Below are 10,448 nucleotides of genomic sequence, written 5' to 3'. Positions count from 1 at the left end.
TTGATTTTGTTTGGTTTGTATGTCTCATAAAATATTGTAAAAATTACATTCTAAGAACATTGCAGGAAAATATCACAGACTATATTCAACCTTTTCTTTTTAAAACCATTGGAAAAAAAAAAAAAGATCTCGGAGTAACTGCATATATCAGTATTGTGAATAACAGTATATGTCATTTATAGTTGATCCCTCTATCTAGAATCAACAGAAGCCAACTTTGAAAATTCGATTTACAAGATTAAATTAAGCCTGAGTATAAATTAACCCAGCTCTCACTCAAGACCCTACTTTGTGATCATTTGATTATAAATGATACCCATTGTTGTTTAATCCCAGATCATCCCTGAACAAACAGATCTGTTATGGAAAGCATCCCAGCCATGGTCATTGTCTTTGTAGGGGCATAAAAACTTCTTTATTTACTCAAAATTCTATCAGTTAATTATCTCTCAAATGTATCAGAAAAATATTTCTAAATGCATAACAAATAACTGTTTTATCCTTGTGTGTATTTTTCCTCTACAGCTATCCATTATAATTTCATATTCCAGATGTGGAAGCAAAACTTGGAATCAAAGGGCCTTAACCCTTTAGCACTCTAACTGGCCAATCTGAGAAAGTGGTGTTTGTATGTAGAAGATACACAAGAACCATAAAGACTACAAATGCTCAGGAAATGGATTTAACTCAAATGTCCCTAAGGCTCTTTAGAGATAGTGGATAATTTCTGCTACCTAGGGGGCCTAATTAGCAGTGGGGGAGGATGTACTGAAACTATAATTGCTAGATTAAGGATAAGATGGAGAAAATTTAGTGTTTTTTACTTTTGTTGGCAACCAATGGTCTCTCTCTCCAGGTGAAAGAAAGATTGTATGAAGTGCAATGCTACATGTTAGTGAGACATGAGCCCTGAATGCAGAGGACATGTGAATACTAGAGCGGACTGAAGCTAATATGCACTGCTGGATGTTCATTGTCAGTGTATATGTACAACAGACTATTAGTGTATTGAGAGATAAGTTAGGCACGAGAAGAATTACATGCAATTTGCAAGAGAGAAGACTGCACTGGTTTGTTCATGTGATATGTATGAATAAAGAAGTACTAATCACTTAAAGTAGATGGAATGCATGGAAGAAGGAGAGCCAAAACATAAGACAAAGTACTGAAGGCCAGTCTCAAGACACTGAGCCTTACAAACAAGATGACAAAAGGGCGGAAATATCTGGTGCCTTGCTGTACTCAAGAAGACCTGTTCACCACAGCAGAATTGATATCCCAAACCACCTTATGCTTGTCTGTGAGGGGCTCTGTCCCATGCACACCTGTATTTTATCTGCCCCATACCCACCTGCATTCTCTCTGTCCTGTTAAATATTTCCCCTAACACCTATCACTTCTTTATCACCTGAGAGCAGAATAGGTGTATACTACATTCCACTGCTTCCTCAGTTACCTCCTCCTTCTCCTCCCTGAACCACTTTCATTTCCCATTATCTTCCCTGCCTACTGTCTCTATCAGTCACCTTTCTGTGCCTTCTCGCCTTTATGCTGTTCTCCATCATTAACACCTTATTTGCTATCACCCTCAGTGTCCTCACATACCTACCACAACCCCTGTCCTTGAGCCTCTCCTATATTTCATGCCATCATTTGCCTCAGGCACCTCTATCCTGCCTACCCAACTTGTCTAAACTTCTGTATCACCATGCTTATTCTCATTATCCCCAATGTTCTTCGAGGGCATGTTCCAACACATCTTTGTCACCATCTCTTCCTTTCTTTTTCAACTGAAGTATTCATGTATCTACTCAACAACATGACACCTACTCCTGTCCCTCTATATCTTTTAATCTCCCATCAGCTGGTGCACTGTCACATCTCCACCTCTCAGCTGAGGTGGTTTTTGTCCTGCAAGTTACTTGGTGGCCTGGTCAGTGCTGGTGCCATGTAAAAAGCACCTGGTCACTCTAAAATGGGTGTCATTAGGAAGAGCATCCAACCATAGAAAACCTGTCAAAACAGACATTGGTGACTGATGCTGCTCTTGGCCTTACCAACTTCTGTCAAACTATCCAACCCATGCCAGCATGGAAAACAGATGTCAAATGATGATGATATAAAAAGATTTCCTACCTACTCTGATATATTTACAGATTGCTGTAAGGCTAACTAATTTGTTCAATAGTTCTGAGTTTATATTAGCCGTGTAATTGCTTTACTACGCTTAAAAGTATTTCTTTTCCTTGCTGAATTTACAGGTTGTTTTATAAGGATATTTAAAAGTATTACGACAGAAAGGTAAAAATACTTTAAAATATATTAAGTTCCACATGAAACTGGTGTAATCAGAAAACATTAAACCATAGCCACTGTGATGGAAACTGGTGTCAGGAGATTTCAGGTTAAAAAGTTTGATATAGTATGATTAAGTGTTGAATTGGTTGTATTGCAGAGATGATGATAACAAAAAGTCAAGAACCATTTCAAGTTCTTGTCAATATCATTGACATTCACTCTTGAAATCAGATTGTTACCATTAAGTTTAAAGGTTCCAGTTCAAGTATTTTAATATAACTTACCTTTATCCAACTGCAATTTAAAATTAAGCATTCTACATATAGATTATGGGTTACCATAACTGAAAGTTCTTTTAATATTTTCTTCAGATTGTTAAATGAACTGTTCAGTAAAGAATGGGCTTTTTTCATAAGCTTACATTTCATTGTTGCTGTTGTAAAAATGTGTGAGATCAACTGTGCTTTTCATTCATCCAGGATTGATCAAATAAAATAACCAGCCATGTTCTGCAGCATTAGAGGTATTTCCTGGTTAATAGTTTAGGCAGTCAAAAAACCTCACTAGTGATGGCACCCCACCCCACTTAAAAACACCCAATACACTCTGTAAAGTGGTTGATATTAGGGAGAGCATCCTGTGATAGTAATCATACTAAAAGATGAGGCACTGGAGCAGCACATGGTCCTTGAGTCCATTGGATTTTGTTGAACTGTCCAACCCATGTTAGCGGGAGAGCAAACATGATAATGATTAAAGACCTCTAGTGTGTTGGTATTTAAAGGATCCAAACAATATTTTTGAGATCAATAAAAGAAATGCACACAGTCCAGTCAAAAAGACAGAACCATAAGATATGTTTTATCCCTCACACCATACACAAACATGTATGCTTACGCACATTCTGTCTAACACATACAATCAACTATATCACCTCTCTCTCTCTCTCCTGCTTCTTCTCACTCATTTCTATGGAACTACATAAATATAGAACCAAAAAAAAAACTAGAAACATCAATGACAGGCCTGGAGCAGAGAGGAGGGTATAGCAATGAAGAGTTTGTAAATGGCTTCAAAGGACTTCCAGCAATATAACTGATTGCTTACATAACCAAATGATTAATAAAGAAGTGAAATAGAACCATTGCATATTTTATTATCAGCATAATAATCCTTGTGATGTTTATATGACAACAGAACGTAGCAGTCCTATAGAGGACGATGTTACTGTTGTTTTAACCCACAGTTTGTGTCTGTATAGCATTTAAAAGGGAGGTCATCACTCCCATTTTTAGCCTTGCATGATACAGACCTAGGTTTCTGGATGTTTTCCATCCTCAGTATGAGACAACCACAAGCTAGTGACGAAAGCTCTCTCCACTTGCAAATACTATACTTTAGGTGACACACAGTCGCTGATTTTATTTTGAGAAAAACAACTTGTTTTAAATCTCTGAGCAAGAGTAGCAGTGCCGAATAGTATTATATGCCAACAGAATGTGGCAGTAGTATAAAGGACGATGTTACTGTTGTTTTAGACCCAAGAAAACATCTTTTCTAGCTGGCTATCAACATAGTTTGTATCTATAGCATTTGTATCATCCCTGTCTCTAGCCTTACATGCTTACATGATACTCACAGACCTAGGTTTCTGGACTTAATACATCCGCAGTGTGAAACAACCACAAGTTTGTGACAACAACAACAACAAAAAAAAGAAAAGTAATACACTACTACTGGAATCAATGCTGAAAATTATGTCAGCAATTACTCTGGTAGAATGGGATTATCTACTTAGCTGGCACCTTGAATCAAACTTTAGAATGGAATATAAAAAGAAAATATAGAAGCGGGAAATTGTGGCAAGAGTCATGTTTTACCCTGTGAGAAGAGACTTGACACAAACCACTATAAATAGTAGCAGTCTGAGAGACAGACTAGGTGTTTATTGTAGGAAGTCGTAAGGTGTTGTTTTGGTAATTTGTTGGTTCGTGGAGAGTTTATGGATTGTTATGTTGTTACCTTGCTTCATTATGTGTTTTATTATTACATGGTTATAGTGTAAAAAGTTTCATCATAATTGGCAATACAACAAAAATAAAGAATTATTAATAGGAAATAAACACTTTTAGCATCTCTATCTCTCTCCCACCATGCAGGCAATGAAGGAAGTTCTGTGTAGTAGCTCAGCTATAGAAATAACAGTTAAATTTCTTTCAAATCACATCACGATTTCAAAGGAAGGACCTCTGGATCGTCATAGAATGTCTGAAAGAAAAAGATAGAAAAACCAAATGGTCTGGAATACTTTTGTTCAAAGCTCAGCAGCCACTCTCTTGCTATCCTAACCAAAATTGAAAACTTAAGTCTTAGAATACACGAATGTACTCATGATATTTGAAGATATGATACTGAACTATGTGTTGGCCATTGTTTTGTTCTCCTTCTGTTAGCAAGGACTTCTCCCATTTCACCCTCTGCTGAAAAAATTCCTAGTTCAATGCTCATTGTATCTTCTTTCAACTAGGGTGTTTGACTGCCATTTCTAACGGTGTTTCAAGTACGACTGAAACCTGTATCGCTGTTTAGTTGTTGATCAGTCTTGAATCAACAGAATTGTTGATTAATAGTCGAAATGCTTTTAATCCCAACGTCTTGAGTGCAGGGAGCCCAGGCCACGTTACCCAGTATATCCCTTTTAAGACTGTTGGATATCATTTGAGGGAGATTTGGCTGTTTCTTCAAACAAACAACAATTATATAGAGGCTTGCATGTTTTATGAAATTTATTTCTCAGGTGGAACAGAGTTATGCACCTTGAATAACTACTAGCCAATTCATTCTATCAGATTTCATTTCAGTCCATAGATTTCTATTTCAAAACTTAAATTAAAATGTATAAACCAGACACAAAATAGGATATATATATATATATGGAGAGAGAGTGAGATCAAATTGCCTGACAATGTGTGAGATAAAATCGTGATGTCATAGGAGAGAAATGTGTCTGCATGGATGATGATTCACCATAATCAGCTGCTACAATGGTAAATGTGATGCCTTAGATAGAAATAATTACAGAGGTATTAAATTGGACCCATCTTTAGACGATAATAAGAAATGGAATGCCATGAAGAACAAGCTGGTTGAAGGAAACACCGTTAGAAATGGCAGTCAAACACCCTAGTTGAAAGAAGATACAATGAGCATTGAACTAGGAATTTTTTCAGCAGAGGGTGAAATGGGAGAAGTCCTTGCTAACAGAAGGAGAACAAAACAATGGCCAACACATGGATAATCCGGGTGGGGTTGAGAGAGAGAAACTCGTACCTGGTTTGTAGGAAGAATTGTTATCTGTGCAAATTCTAGATAACATTGACTGTTAAATATACTTCTTGCATGTAAAAAGAAGAAAATTCTCCTGGAAAGCTGTGTCTTAGAAGGACAAGGTCGTAATTTCAGTTACAAAATGATGTGCAGTTCCCACCTGAAAATGGCACCAAAATTTTGGTAGAGAAGACAATATGGTGATGAGAGAGACATCAGTGGTATGTTCTTACACAATGAATGGCGGTTTAGCCATGTAGACAAAGTTGGAAAGGATAAAAAGGAAAGCATGTATTCACAGATAAAAAATTCATCCGAGGAAGGTCACCATTTTGAAAGGAATTGTAGTCTAGAATGTTGTGGTGTGTGTGCTGCATCGGGGTCACCATTTTAGATGGTCATAGTCTCACGTTGTGAAACCATCTAATGATGACTCTGTTCAGAAGGCTGTAATATGTCATTTGATGAAGGAACATGGTACAATGAATTCAAAAAACAAAGCTGTAACTTTAAACACCTTTATTCAAGGTCTCAAATATACACAAGTTGAATAATAATGGAAAGAGTTTGATGAACATGGCCTTCATTTGTTAACTCTTCAGTGCATTATCTCATGTCTGTTTGGTGTCTGCTAGCTGCCGCATGTGTATGAAAGGTAGCTTGGTCATGTCTTTATGCTCCAGCATCTCAACGCAAAGGAGGAAGGGGTAAGTGTCCGAACCATAGTGTTGCATGTTCCCTCTAGTGAACAGCTATTTTGGCAGTCACCCTCAAGGGAGATAACTGCACCTACAGCTTTTTATTTTGGTCTTCCACAGAGATCAGCTGATTCAATGGAATTAACATTGAAATCTGCCAATTCATCTCACTGAAAATCTCTGAAAGACTTACTAGAGATACAATATTTAAGCAGTAACCAAGGGATACAACTATCAACATCTTAGGGCTGATGTTCAAATATAAATCTGTAGAATTTAACCAACGATATGCTGATTAACATCATATGTGTAACTTCTATTCTGCTGTCTGAATCACAGACCTGTGAAGGCAGTACTAATGCCCAGGAAAGCTGAATGTTGCAGTATTTTGACTGAAGACAAAACAATCTTAAGCTGCTGGACTGAACATTTCAACAACTCCTTGAACAGACTATCAGCAGCCTCTGATAAATGCTGTGTTGATCTTCCCACATTCCTCAAGTAGTTGTGAGTGTCAGCACCTCTGAATCAAAGAAACTGGACACTGTCATCTGGCAGAAGTGTGACAACAAGGTTCCTGATTCTGAATCTATCCCTGCTGAAATGTACAAACAAAGAAGATTAGCCTTGAAAGCTCATCTCTGTCAACTGATCATAATATAAACCTCAGCAACAACTATGCAAACACCAGTAACTCTCACAAGCTCGAACTATTATGTCATAATAACATTGGGTGCAATTGTTTAGACAAAATATCATATCCACTTTCTAGTCGATGTCTAGCAGTAAATGTGGTTTACAAATGTGATGTTGTAACAGAGACCAATACTTACACTTATGTCGGCTGCTCCATAAATCTCAAGGCGTGCTTACATAACCACTATTCTTCTTTAAATCAAGACATAAGGCTGGCAGGGTCTCTCTAGCCATGAAGATTTGGAAGCTCAAGTACAACAATGTTAAATTCGATTTGAGTTGGAACATCATTGGGGTTGCTAAACCATACTTAAACAGCAAATAAGGATGCAGGCTTTGCTGCATGGAGCTGTTTGAAATTTTTGCAGAGATCAAATGGTGAAATTCTACTAAATAATAGACTAGACCTTCGTCTTTCATGTATACATAAGCCTACCTACATGTTTAAATATTTTAAGGACATTAAACAACCTCTATAATAGCTCCTAACCTAAGGCCAATCTAATTTACTCCCTCTATTGTTGACCCAATAGTTGATCAATCTACCTATTTGTTTCTATATTGTAGGAACTAACCATTCTATTTGTAGGGTACTCAGTATTATGTAATAGTGGTAGCAAAGATATCTCACCTAGAAACAGCAACCTGCACACCCTAGCCAGTTCTTTTCCAATTTTACTAGGTAAGTAATCCTTGCACCAAGATACAGTTATTTGTTCTGCGCTTGTTAAATAATAGATAGAACATACTATCCAAACCTCTTACGAGTGAGTACTCCACTATTACTAACACTACAATTCCATAAAAGTATGATCTTATTATTCAGTTGCCTTCGTACCCTTACCCAACTTTCAACCAATATCCACAGAATACCCCTAAATTCTATGTACTTCTGCCCCCACCTCCCTTTGGCCTTTAGCCATAGCCAGCGAATCCTAAACCTTGACCCTATGCCTGATTGGTTTGTATGCTTTAATTTTTCTTCACCCTTGTGGTATTAAGTTGAAGCTGTGGTGAAGGCAGAAGTGGGAGAGTGGGTAGGCCTTGTCATGAGTCCCTGAGGACAGAAGTGCTGAAGAGAGCATGTGCAGCAGAGACAGGAAGAGGGCAGAGTGCAGCCAGACAGCATGAAGTCAAGATGTGTGTGTACAATCAACAGAAGGAAATGACTACTTGGGTGGTGAGAGAATGTTCACTCCAAATCGACTGGTAAGAAAGCCTCAATTCTCCTTTTTCCTAATTTCCCCTTCATACCACAAGCTATTTTGGCTCATTGCATAGCATCCAAAAAAAAACCCAATCTAATGTCCATGGTAAAATATGGCATTGAAAATTAGACTTGGCAACATCATGTTGAGACCATTCTCCGGCCAAGGCGATGTGGTGTCCTGGATAAAGGAGGTGAAGCTAGTAGCAAAATAGCAGAGGATACAAGACATAGCCAGCCTCCTACCGTTGTATTTAGAAGGTAGTGTGCTGAGCTTGTATCTAGAGATGTCAGAAGATGATCAGCAAAAGATTAAAAAGATCGAGGAACAGCTGAAAGTTGCTTGCATGGAGGGAGCCTTTAAGGTGTATAGTAAGCTCAGAAGCATGAGGTAGACCAGAAAACAGGTCGATGACTATGTGAGTGAGATTAGGAGATTGGTGGCTTTAGCAGGGATTTCCTGCAAGGCAATAAAGAGTGTTGTGAGGTTGGCCTTTGTGACTGAATTTCCTGATCACATCTCAATAAGTTTGTAGCAGCTGCTGGGTATCCACACCATGCCCTGTGAGCGAGTTGATAGATCAAACTTGTGTCATGACTCAGAACAACACACACAAGACTTTGGTCAGCCTGAGGCTAGAGTAGAAGACACTTGCCAAAGGTGCCATGCAGTGGGACTGAACCCAGAACCACATGGTTGGGAAGTAAGCTTCCTACCACACAGCCACTTCTACACCTTATATATATATATATATATATATATATATATATATATATATATATATATATATATATATATATATATATATATATATATATATATATATATATATATATATATATATATATATATATATATATATATATATATATATATATATATGATATAAATAATATATATATTTATGCACATATATATAAGCATATATAGGTACAGGACGTCACAAAACGTAAACAACATGAAATACGCAAACCTGGAATATGAACTTTTGTATGTGAAGAATGAAAAAAACAAATGGAAAACAAGACAAGTAACATAAAGAACGACCCTTCATCAGTTGTCGGCTGTTCATCTTTTCCACATTTTGAGTCTTGTTTCCATTTGTTTCTTTCGTTGTTTGCATACAAAAGTTTGTATTCCATGTTTACGCATTTCATGTTGTTTACATTTTGTGACATCCTGTACCCCTATATGCATATATATATATACATATATATATATATATATATATATATATATATATATATATATATATATTTATATAATGAGCAGAGTTGGATCCAAGATAAAATCCCACAAGGACAAAACCCCTTATTTTTTGTTTTCCTTCTTTTTTTACTTGTTTCAATCATTAGACTGCAGCCATTCTGAGGCACCACCTTGAGGAATTTTTAGTTGTCTGTATTGATCCTAGAAAGTTTTTATTTTCTTACTTGTTTCAGTCATTAGACTGCGACCATGCTGGAGCACTGCCCCGAAGAATTTTTAGTCACAGAAAAAATCAGCATTTAAAAAAATTGAGATTTAAAGTCTTTTGTTTTCTTCTCTCTGCACATTAATGAGAATGAGCTGACCCTTTGAACTTTCTCTGGTTGTTGAAGGTCTAACAGAATTATGGCGCCGAAGGCTAGTCATTCAAACATACATCTTATCATTTCTATCTTTCTTAAAATTTTTTGAAGTAAATGCTTTCCCTTTTGTTAGAATTCAGGCAATATGTACATTGAGTAGTAAAGAGTCTTGTGTTCTGTCATTCTACTTATTTTCAATTGAACATATTTTTCTTTACTTAAAAATTGGAACTTTGGAAAATAAAAGTTTTTTTTACAACCACAATTTCTGTTTTTGTTTATGTGAAATTATAAAAAAATTCAAGAGATTTGGCTATTGTTTCTAGCAAGTGGAAAGACCTTCTTGGCTTAACTTCATGTGCTGGTTGAAAATTACGTAAAAAAAAATTCTTGGGTTGATACATTCAACTAAAAATTCTTCAAGGCGGTGCCCCAACATGGCCGGAATCTAACGATTTAACAAGTACAAAGAGAAAAAAAAAAAAGAAGTATATCACTGAGGTGGTTTTGATCAGGCTTAAAAAAAATTCTGGGTTCAATACAGTTGTCTAAAAATTCTTCAAGATAGTGTCCTGACATGACTGCAGTCTAATAACTGCAATAAGAAAAAAGGAAAAAAAAATTCTGGGGTTCAACAAAAAAATTCTTCA

This window comes from Octopus bimaculoides, chromosome 9 (assembly GCF_046866305.1).
Source record: "Octopus bimaculoides isolate indiv1 chromosome 9, ASM4686630v1, whole genome shotgun sequence".
NCBI classification, from domain to species: domain Eukaryota; kingdom Metazoa; phylum Mollusca; class Cephalopoda; order Octopoda; family Octopodidae; genus Octopus; species Octopus bimaculoides.
Note: the sequence above shows the minus strand (reverse complement) of the source record.